The 12,360-nt window shown below is 37.5% G+C and overlaps 1 protein-coding gene across 1 annotated transcript in view; it reads left to right on the forward strand.

The window, feature by feature from the left end:
- Positions 1 to 451: 451 nt before the first annotated feature.
- Positions 452 to 12,360, forward strand: part of LOC108674297 — a 45,357-nt gene continuing 33,448 nt past the window's right edge. The window contains exon 1 of the mRNA XM_018162233.2: positions 452 to 610. The gene's annotated coding sequence lies outside the window, so the exon portion shown is untranslated. The remainder of the gene's footprint in view (positions 611 to 12,360) is intronic.

Genomic DNA, 12,360 nt, shown 5'->3' on the forward strand with positions numbered 1-12,360 from the left:
CCTCGCTCGGTCAATAGGCTCTACTCACCCTCGATTTCTCGTGAGCAACGCGCCCCTCAGTTGCCCACGGGCCGTCACGTGGGGAGGTGTGCGTCAGGATCCGCTCGTGCCAGCTGCCCTCGACCCTGCGTGCCACGTGCGATCCCTGTTGAAATTGCTTCAGTTTTTCACCGCAGTCGCTTATATTTCGAACTGATGAAAATATCTAAATTTTAAAATGTACTCATACGTGAAGAGTGTTGTGGTAGTTTAGATAAAAGGCACACAAACAAATACTTTTGAAAACTGATTTCAGCAAAGCCGCCTGGCAGATACTGAAGCGTGCGATGAGCATCCTTCGATGTGAATTTCGTCATACCGAAGAAATCATGAAGTAATTTATTGACGCGCATGCATATTGGGGCAAAATATATTTTTAAAGCTCAAGATATATGTTGAAAAATTATTTGCTTTGGTTGTCAACAAAATACTAAAATAATTCGACACGAGAAATTCTGAAGTTAAGAATCACGTTTCAATTTGAACAAAAGTTTCGTGTTCATCTCAACTTCTGCTTAATTAAAAATCGAGGTTAAGGAAGACGTCTTCGATCTTTAGGTGTCATTTGAAGGTAAGCAACTTGATGTAAAATTAGATTGTCGAAATATTCTTTACTGAAAGAAATAATTTAAAACGATGTATAACAGAATTTTTAACTTTTAATGTATTACTGGAGAAACCCAAAGTTGTTGTTTGGATTTACTAAGGTTTCATTCAGTAGTTTAATTATTTATAATTAAAATTTAATTTTAAATGATTTTAAAATTATCTATGAAACTCTTGATAATGGCTCTGCGTGTCCATGGCGGATTACGTAATTAGTTGACCTGCCAAAACTGGTCCAGTCACCCGGTTTTGGCCCAGTTTAAATTATTTATTCCGGTTCCTACTAATTAATATTCTTTTTTTTTTTGTTCCCAAATAGGAAAGATTGTCATCCTGGAATAAATCCTTGAATACTAAAATAAATATAATCCTATTGATTCGCTCAAAAAAGCACCATTAATTTCAGTTTTATTCGAGAGAAGTAATTAGTATTTTTGAATAAATCTGAACAATTTCCTTGATTAAGACAGACATGTATTTTTCTCGACAATGGTTTTTATCGAATTGTTGCTCTGCCATACGAGCAAAAATATTTAAATCAATCACTAATTAAATATAAATAACCAAATTTGTTTTTGTTCAGCAAAAAGGCGCTGGACCATATTAATTTTATTTTACTTGGCGACTTAGGTTGAACAAAATTTTATGAATCATACACTAATAACAGAGGTAAATAATTGACTCATCGTCTTATGATGAGTCACTTGTCCCCAATTTGAATACTAACGACAATTTTACAGCTCCCAATTAATTAAAACGCTCATTATTGGTGAATAATTAACCAGCGTAGAGATTGACGGTAAATTCAAGCCGAGCGTCGACCGAGTTGCACGAACTTTCTCCTTCTGAATTATTAAAGCCTGACGAATAATTCGGAGCTAAACTTTCTCCTTGTAATTTGTAATAGACTGGCGAAAATTTTGGAGTGAAACTTTCTCCGTTTCATTTATTAAAACCTGACAATTAATAAGGAGCTAAACTTTCTCCTTGTAATTTGTAATAGACTGGCGAAAATTTTTGAGTGAAACTTCCTCCGTTTCATTTATTAAAACCTGACAAATAATTTAGAACGAGACTTTCTCCTTTTCATAAATTAACAAATGACGATTAATTCGAAGAGATACTTTTTCATTTTCATTTATTAAAACCTGACGAATAATTTGGAGCAAAACTTTCTTACTTTCATTCATTTACAACCAACAAATAATTTGGGGGCGAAAATTTTACATTTTCATTTCTTTAGACATGATGAATAATTGGAAGTTAAACTTTCTCCTTTTCATTCATTAAAGACAAAGAAACAACTTGGAGCAAAATTTTCTCTTTGTGACTTAATAAAGAATATGGCGTGGTGTGATTGTGGTGGGTAGCCGGGCTGCTTCTGCAAGGGATGATTTCACCAAAGACGAATGAATCTTTCCATTCTTGCATATTCTATTCACAAAGGAAATAATGGCTTAGTTTTAGTTATACTGCTTTGAAATTCAAGAGAATGAAAGTATGATTTTGGGGTGCAAGCGAAAAATACAGCCTAAAAATTTTAAATAAGTTCATTTCCCAATGATTAGAATTGATTTTAAATTTTCTTATTCCGCACTGAAAATAGATTCAATTTGGCATATATATCAATTTGATATGTTTTCTAGTATATTTATAGCTCTAATCAAGGGCTTGAAACTCGCATACCACCAAAGTAAGTTAAATATCGAGAGCAATTTCCGTGGACTATATTTTCGAGACTGGCACACGATACGAGTAAGTTAAATGTGGATGTCATCTCCGTGGAGTATCAAAATGCATCTTTATCTAGAACTGGTTTCCTTACCTATCAAGGATCTGGCAATGATTTTATTGATTCTTAGCTTATCATGTTAGGATTTATAATCAGTTCTGTTTATGTAAGTGCATTTAAATCGAACGAAGATTCACTAATTTCTATTCAAGAACCTCATTTATGGGTAGGCATTGCAATTAACGTGATTATAAGATCTCTACATATAAAATCCGTCGTATGATATTCATTTGAAATCTTTACAGACGTGAAGAAAAATACCCGACTTTCTATTGAAAAATTTTTGATTTTCATAAATGTTTATGATTTTTATGGCTTTGGTGTGTTAGACTCCAGTTTAATTTCATTCCACAATGAAACCCTCATGAGATTCCTCGGTTCAGCTCACCAATAAAATTATTAATCGTATTAATGATGTAACAACACAGTAAGTAATTCAGCCATGTTGAACTATACAATGTGCCTTCTGTATTGTTTAGAAAACTACATCAATTTTCTTCGTGAGAGGCCGATTTTATGTTATTTGATTTTCACTAACTATATATATTCATATTATTCTAGTATTTTTTTATTTCTCACATTTTCATAATCATATCAAACGAAATTTTTTAGGTCATGAAATGCACTCACATTTCTTAAACCCTCTTCCTACCATTAAACTCCTGTCATTGATTAAAGATTTAATGAATTATATAACAATGGACATAATGCACAAATGTTCTCCGCTTTAAATTATATTCCATTCGCCAGTTAAAGCGTATGAGTTTGAATTAAATTTTACAGTCGATGAACAAGCAGTCCTAAAAACGAAGTTCTTTTGATTCGATAATGATGTGTTTCGCTACATTCAACGAATTTAACTTTTCTACATGACTCAAAATCTCAGGCATTTAAAGTTCGAACGATAAATTAAGATAAAACAATACAATACTTTGTGAAATTCATACTACGTGCACGGCCACAGACTTTGACAAACACCGTTTCATTCCAAACCAACTTTTGAAACGAAATATATCTATGACCGTAAGGCTCGATTATATAAAAACTTTATTAAAGAATCTAATATATGCTTTTGAACATGCTGCATGTCATGTGATAATAATTGCATTATATAACAAGCAGTCTCTCTATATCGGCAATATCAGCACCGTATTATCCTGGTGATCTCTCATGGTTCTTGAGAGATCACAAGGATAAAACGGTGCTGTTGTCATTATCATTGACGACTATCGTAAGGATTGTCAAGCTCTGTCAGGATTATTATATTCAAGCGTCGTCATGGTTGTAATAGGTTGGCACAAATCAGAATATCCTATAATCCAGATGTGAGTATTGTCAGTATCTGCACGTGTGAGTATTGTCTTGTGTTACCGGATCCCCGTCCGCCCAATACTCCTGTCTAGGCCCCCCGGTAGCACTCAGCCTCAGCGTCGATGGCAAATACTCGGGCAAATACTGTGCGTCTCCTCGGGTCCGGTGGCAGAGCCTTAGGCTTCCTTCGACGTAAAAATTTTTTCAACATTCAAGTTATTTTGAGTGAAATTTCGGTATTTGTACGTTTCAAACTTGTTCGAACGACCATCGTTGTGACATTGCGCACATTATATTTTTTTCATAATATTCAGTGAAATTTGACGCAACAATAAATGCGATCAAAAATATTCGTTATGATTTTTCATCTTTGAAGTCACTAATTTCTTGGTATCCTGTCGATTAAAAAAAAATAGTTTACGGAGTTGCACATTTTCGCACTAAATCGGTACATTTTCGTTATTTCAGTACAGTATTTAATTCATCTAATTACAGAGGGCGTGTGAATTTTTGGTGTGAATTGGTCCCAGAAAATTGTTTTCAAAGCAATTAATTCTGCATTCCATCTACATTTTTCCAGGAACTTCTAGAAGTTCAATGAAACCCTTCTAATGTTGCATGACAATTCAATGCACTGCCTCAATGACGTCCTCAAGACTGGACATCCAAATGATATAATAATGTTCACAATAGAGAAAATATCGTTTGTCATCATCGGCGTACAGAAACAAAATTTGCAAATCAGTGCGATACGACCAATGCTGGTGACAGTTGCCGTTAGGATTTGGAACAATATTTGTGAATGATTGTAGAGGCAACAAATACAGAGTAGAGACGACGTGGGTAATTATCCAGCTGAGAGACGCTCGTTACACTCACGCGTCTCAATGTTTACAATGACTTAAATAATATGACGTTGCTGATATAAAATATATTAATATTATGTTACTGCAATATCATAGCGTGATTCATCATAGAATGCTTATGTCTGTATTTTATCATATCGCTAATAAATATAATTAGGCGTTTTAACATCGTTAACAACGGGCGCATGCACATTAACCATAGAATTGCATGTATTTATATGTAAAAAATATATATAGCGATGCGCGCGCCTTCGTCTCACATTGGTAATCCCAAAAGTTTTCTTAAGAAGAACTCGGCGGAAGAACTTCTCGAGTCTTAGTATAGGAAGCTGATATTCTCAATATCGACTAGGCATTTCCTTAGACTTTACCATCAAGGAGGCATTCTGAATTCCTGAATTTTAATTACGAGCAAGAGGGAACTGGATGAAGATATCCACACCTCGATATTATTGTCACTAAAATTTATGATGACTGTACTTTCAAGAGATTTGTGGGCCGTAAAAAGATGAAATATTGAGCTGTTGAACTTCAATGCCATACAGGACGAACAAAACTGAGAGGAGGCCATAATTTCGTAAGGATAGAAATGTGTATTTGTGGCACAACTTTGATTACTTCGTTTGGCGCTACAGTAAAAACAAAACAAGTGTATAATTATCAACTTTTAGAGTTCTCTACCATGTGAACATTATAGATAAATGAAGAGCTTATGAATGAATTATTAATTAAATTGTATTCATGTGTCAGGCGAGTTCACAATTTGAGTTCTACATGCATTGTGCATTGCAGGTTTGCGGTGACGCATTCTCTCAATGACGTCAAATGAAAATAAACCCAGATTAATCATTTATACGTCCCAATGCATAGTGTACCTTAATTATTTCCACTTCAGCGGCCTCAGTTAAAAGCGTCGAATTTCCCCATTTAATTTAGCGGTTGTGTTTGGGAGGCCAGGGGATGGCCGCCGGTAATACTGCCACCAGGGCACAAGTGTGGAGCGCGACTGCATAAGTAAGTTGTTCAGATCTCGGGGCGAGAAGTTTAACTATTGATAGGCTTCAAGCAGACCGACTAACTCAACGGCCCATACCACGAGCTTAATCCCCTCCGACATCATTGCTGTATTTACTCCATGTATACTACCTCAAAAATCAGGCCGTGATCAATTTATTTTTCTAAATTTTCATTTGTATCGTGATACTACTTATATCCAGAGATTTGGTTCTCTTGCCATTCATCATGTTTAATTAAATAGAAATAATTTATCATTTATTAAGGGTACTTGATTCCTTCAACCGTTGTCATAAATTGAATGGCAAAAAATTGCAAACAAATTCGATGTATCTTAATTAAAATTTTCTTACATTATAACTGCTGTTTTAATTAAAAATATAGTGAATTTTCTTGGTATTTCCTCAGCTATTCAATTTTAGGAAATAAGTCACAAATTGGTCGATCAGCAAGCATTATCATTTCGATCATTATCAAAAATTAAAGTAGTACCACTTCTGTCTTCTCCAGATGCCGTTACTTTGGTAGGCTGTTAAATGTTCCGCTTTTTGTATCCCAATTCAAAGATTATTCAGTCTAAGATCGATTTCAAAAAATGCAATTCGGATTATTATATTTTCAAATGTTATTTAATGAAAAATTGCGCATTGTCGATAAAGCGGATAATCTTTCCCCCTCCCAATGGCGACAGTTATACGAGGTGTTACGAAGTCAATGTAGCGTGACAGCGCCGGCTAGACGTAAGATACAGGAAAAAACATTGTATTGCAAGACATGCAAGCCTCGAACTCTCATCGATGTCTTCCGTGCGCAGCCGTGATGCAATCCATAACTTCACTCTAAGAAAAAGTCTTCCGCATTGCCGGGGCCTTTGCTTACTTTCCCCGCAATCTTTATTAAAAGAGAAGATAAAAGGTTATTAAGCTATCTGTCAACGAATGGAGCACGGAATTTGTGAGAATACCTTGCTTAATCACATATTCGTGAAATTATTCACGCTGAATATTCCTTGTAGTTTTAATAAATATCTTTGTTGACAGTGTAGCTAGTAACTACCCAAGTTCAGAGCTCAGCATGTAAGGCAATCTTCAGAGCCGTGCTGTGAACAACCCATAAAAATTATTTATCCCATATTTTAAATTAAGCTTCTTTTGGTAACCGTCGTGTGATACAGGAGTTGTAGCCTACCGAGCCCCTGCGATGTGCGTGAAGCGTTTCGATGCCGAGTTCACTTGATCAGCCTGATCTTTGACCAACGGCCTGCAAATTTATATAGTCTATAGAGATGTAAGTTTTTGACGCAGATGCTATTCTCAAAGTTCAAACTTGTACCGGTAGGTGATAGATCAAGTCATCTTCTAACAATATCTACAAGTTCGCTAATTTTAGGACACGGGACATCTACATCGCAAACCATGAAGCGTAGTTGAATGATAGCTAGCTGATCTTGGTAAATTTCAATTCAGATCAAATTACAGCAACTGCAGAGGAAAAGTAGATTCCGTTTTTTAACTATATTATTCATATTTTAGCTCAGTCCCCGCACTCAATTTCCTTTTCTTGTACTATGCCATTTTTCAAACAATCCTCTGGAATGCTAGTTTTCTTTTCTCCTTCCATTTTCTTTTAAAATGACGCGTAAATTTTTCACGATTGTCATCACCTGCACCTGCGGGCGTAGACAAGAGATAAAGAAGTGGCACAAAAGGCAGGAACACAACAGGAAGTTTGTGAGTTGTACAGCAGAATAGAACCGCGCCGACGTAGGGGGGCCGTTGACTGCTGCATGCATAATGTAGTACATGCAATAATTTGGCAATGTGGTGCGCATGAATTGCTTCAAGCACCGCTTGTGTTACGTGCACTGCACGCGCTGAGCAAGGATTGCTGCAGGCGCCGCTTGTGTTACGTGCAGTGCACGCGCTGAGCAAGGATTGCTGCAGGCGCCGCTTGTGTTACGTGCATTGCACGCGCTGAGCAAGGATTGCTGCAGGCACCGCTTGTGTTACGTGCATTGCACGCACTGTGCAGGATTGCTGCAGGCACCGCTTGTGTTACGTGCAGTGCACGCGCTGAGCAAGGATTGCTGCAGGCGCCGCTTGTGTTACGTGCATTGCATGCGCTGAGCAAGGATTGCTGCAGGCACCGCTTGTGTTACGTGCATTGCATGCGCTGAGCATGAATTGCTTCAGGCGCCGCTTGTGTTACGTGCAGTGCATGCGCTGAGCAGGGATTGCTCCAGGCGCTGCTTGTGTTACGTGCATTGCACGCGTTATCCAAGTCAAGTGCTTTTAATGTCATAAATAAAATACGTTTAAAAATTACTTTTTAAAGACAACACTTCCAAAGAATCAAGTATCTCCAATCTTACAGATGTACAATGAATTTCTCATCTAAGTTTCAGAAATTAAAAAAAATTAACTTTTCAATTTTTTTAATATATACCTATAAATTTTTTTTAATCTATAATTTTTTTTTCAAAATTATTTATTCTGTTAATTGATTCATGCATTGCCTCTGACTTTACACATGTGTGCAAAATTTCAGATCAATTAGACAGGTAAAAGTGTGTCAAATATCAGTTATAAGATTTGGAGCTGACAAAATATATTTTTTCAATTTTTTTAATTTTGAAAAAAATAATTCAATTTTTAAAATAATTTATTTTGACATTTGATTCATGCATTGTCTCTACTTTTACACAAGTGTGCAAAATTTCAGATCAATGGGATAAGTAGAAGTGTATTAAATTTCGATTACAAGATTTGTAGCAGACAGACAGACAGACAGACAGACAAACAAACAAACAGACAAGAAGGGAAGTTAAAGAGAAGTGTTGTAAAAAGGCCTTAAAATATATCACATTGACTGATACCATCGACTAAAGACTCTGATTTGTAACTCCTTAAATTTTAGTAAACAAACGATACTGCACTTCGACTAAATTTTCATTTAATTTGGCTAAAGTTTTTTTATGCAAGTTTGATTAAAGACCAGTTCATACTTTTTATTAATAATCTTCATATTCGTTTTTTCAATTAGTCGAACAAAATTTCTTGCTGGCGCCGTGAGATCAAAAAGTAGGTTACCTAATGACAATTTAATTGATTGTGACGTTCTGAAAATACAATTTTCATTATCAAGCAGATGAAGGTTTTGCAAAACTTGAAATTGAACTTTTGGAAATGACAGTAATACAAATCAAGGGTATTGTGGATACAATTTGAAGCAAGAAATTTTGTTTGACTCATTGAAAAAAACGAATAAGGAGATTGTTAATGAAAAGCATGCCCTGGCCTTTAATCAAACTTATATTAAATACTGCACTTATACTAAAACTAAAGGTCAGTATCTACATATGCAAATCAAGTATATATGGAAGACCAATAAATTATTATCGTTACCGATAACCATTGTCTCAGTCTCATTTGAAGAGTTAAGTCTGGCGAATCACGAACAGCCTTGTGTTATATACACGAATATATGTCTAGCGTACCTAAGCTATATATATGCCTAGTGTACGAATATATGTCTAGTGTACCCCCCGAACTACCTAAAACAGTCCTAATAATTTGATTACATGATCAAAGCGTTTTGACATTGTTTTTGAGTGGTAAACAATTAAATATTTACGTGTTTTGTGGTCAAATTTGATAATAAACTAAGGTTTATATAGAACTAAAGCCATACGCAAATCTGTTCACTGGATGTGGTGTGTATGAAGTGCTCCTGACACCGCTTGAGTTGTTCCGACTTGTGGCTGCGGAAAATCCTGATCTTTTATCAAGATATTTCAAAATCGAAATAATGTTGGATATCTATCCGCCTACCCGCGAGTCACGCTACCTTAAGTCGGGATATATAATTTAATTACAATTGGTCGAAAATTTAAACTTATACGCATCTTGTGCACAAATTTTCGTATTTCACAGCACTTGTTCACTGCAGCTTCAGCGTCCGTTTACAGCCATTATTGCTACAATGGACCATCAGCCCTAGATTTCAATAACGTAAAATGCTAGTTTACAGGCTGTTCTGCTCATGATGGCTGGCGTGTGGCAGCGCTAACACCTAATACCGGTAACTCGGACCTTGTCGGAGCAGACTACAAGAAAGAATTCGTGAGAGAGAACTGGCTGAGAGAATCAAAGTGTTCAATATTATTTATTGTCTACGACAAAATGAGCATCAATGTAATAAACGGGTTAATTTAACAAGACAAATCATCAGCATTCAAGTTTTCGATCGGATATGCGATGGGTCTGACGTAATAGTCATCGATTTTATGTTGAAATCCAAGGTCTTCACGAATGCAGTGGCTTACAGTATACTGAATTAGGAAGGTCATTGCTGTCAATAGCAAAAAGTCTTTGCATGCCTATTCCCATGCCCCAAAAGAGCTTATAGTCTCTATTTTAGCAGGAACTTTAGTGCCCATCAAACTGCATATTAATTTTGCCGGAACGGCACCGTTCCTTCCATAAAAAAAAAGACAATCAAATTGTTTCTTCTGCTTAAAAACAAGTACTGGATTCGGGAAGACCGGATTCGAGATGACGTGATTCGGGATGACGGGAAAGGGAGATCAGGATGATGAGACTCAGGATGTAGGAATGTTGCCATACTTTGTGGATCACATATTGTGGTTAAATACATTCATCAGAGCAACACATTCATGAACCGCATGTTTGTGGTACAAAACATTTTTCAGGGCCATACATAAATGAACCAAATGTTTCTGGTCCTATACATTCATCAACGGCATACATTCATGAACCGCAGTTTCATGGTCCGATACATTTATCAGCGCCATACATTAATGAACCAAATGTGTTTGGTCCTATACATTTATCAATGCCATACATTCATGAACCGCAGGTTCGTGGTACAAAATATTTTTTCAAGGCCATACATAAATTAATGGACCAAATGTTTGTGGTCCTATATACATTCATCAATGGCATACATTCTTGAACCGAATGTTTCTTGTCCTATACATTCATCAATGGCATACATTCATGAAGCGCAGTTTCGTGGTCCGATACATTTATCAGCGCCATACATCCACGGTATCGCTATCGAAGAGTCAAACCATCACTCGTGAGCTCCGTCTGCCTCAGCTACAATGCCTGCAGTTTATGTAAATTGGCTCCACAAGTGCGAGTAGCCTTTGCAACTTTCTTGCTTCAGTGGAGATCGACACAACAGCTTTTCATCACGGGCCCCAGATCTGTTGGGAGATTCTAGAGCCGATCTTCGGAGATTCTAAAGCCGGTACAAAAATTTCTGAGAAAACTTAAATCAGTTTAAAATAAATTAATGTATTATTTATTTTATTATATATATTATTTATTATATAAACATATTACTTAATAAATATGTTATTAATATATTATTAATATATATATTTATGTAAATCGGTTCTTTTGAGATTAAAAGATATGATAAATCCATGGCGGCTTTTCATGTACTGAACGTTTAAGGTTAAATTATAATTCATTATTCTTTCAACACCGAGACGTGAAGTTTTGGTTAATTTTTTTAATATTCTTCGTTTCATTCACGTCCGCCCATATTTTGTCTTGTGGACATCATTTAAGTTCTCTCTTACCGCTGCTCTCACAAACTGCATTACACTTTGTATGGTGGAACAATGCGTCGAGACGAACATGACGAGGTAGCACAATGGCACAGCATCACTGCATCACAGCATCACTGCATCACTGCATCGCTGCATCACTGCATCACTGCATCACAGCATCACTGCATCACTGCATCACTGCATCACTGCATCACTGCATCACTGCATCACTGCATCACTGCATCACTGCATCACTGCATCACTGCATCACTGCATCACAGCATCACAGCATCACAGCATCACAGCATCACAGCATCACTGCATCACTGCATCACTTCATCATTGCTTCACAGCATCACAGCATCACTGACACTGCATCACTGCAGCACTGCATCACTGCAGCACTGCAGCACTGCATCACTGCATCACTGCAGCACTGCATCACTGCATCACTGCAGCACTGCATCACTGCAGCACTGCATCACTGCAGCACTGCAGCACTGCATCACTGAATCACTGCAGCACTGCATCACTGCATCACTGCAGCACTGCATCACTGCATCACTGCAGCACTGCATCACTGCATCACTGCATCACTGCAGCACTGCAGCACTGCATCACTGCATCACTGCATCACTGCATCACTGCATCCAACTCACAGCTTATCACTTGATGCATGTGCATGAGACGAGCTCCCGCTGAGCCGCTGGCGCCTCCGTGCAGCAATTCTCAGCGGCACCAGCCATCAATATCTTATCAGCTGCTGATAATGCCGCTCTATTTTATTGCCCCACTGATTTATGTGAGTGGCGCCTCATCTCTCCTCCTTAAGCTCTTCACACGTGCACTGCTGAGTGTCTAATACGCTGCACTGTGCACTGCTGAGTGGCTAATACACTGCACCGTGCACTGCTGAGTGGCTAATACGCTGCACCGTGCACTGCTGAGTGGCTAATACGCTGCACTGTGCACTGCTGAGTGGCCAACACGCTGCACTGTGCACTGCTGAGTGGCTAATACGCTGCACTGTGCACTGCTGAGTGGCAGCTGAGTGGCTAATACGTTGCACCGTGCACTGCTGAGTGGCTAATACGCTGCACTGTGCACTGCTGAGTGGCGGCCTCGATTGGCCACTAAAATGAACTTTGACT

This window comes from Hyalella azteca, unplaced genomic scaffold (assembly GCF_000764305.2).
Source record: "Hyalella azteca isolate HAZT.00-mixed unplaced genomic scaffold, Hazt_2.0.2 contig3122, whole genome shotgun sequence".
NCBI lineage: Eukaryota > Metazoa > Arthropoda > Malacostraca > Amphipoda > Hyalellidae > Hyalella > Hyalella azteca.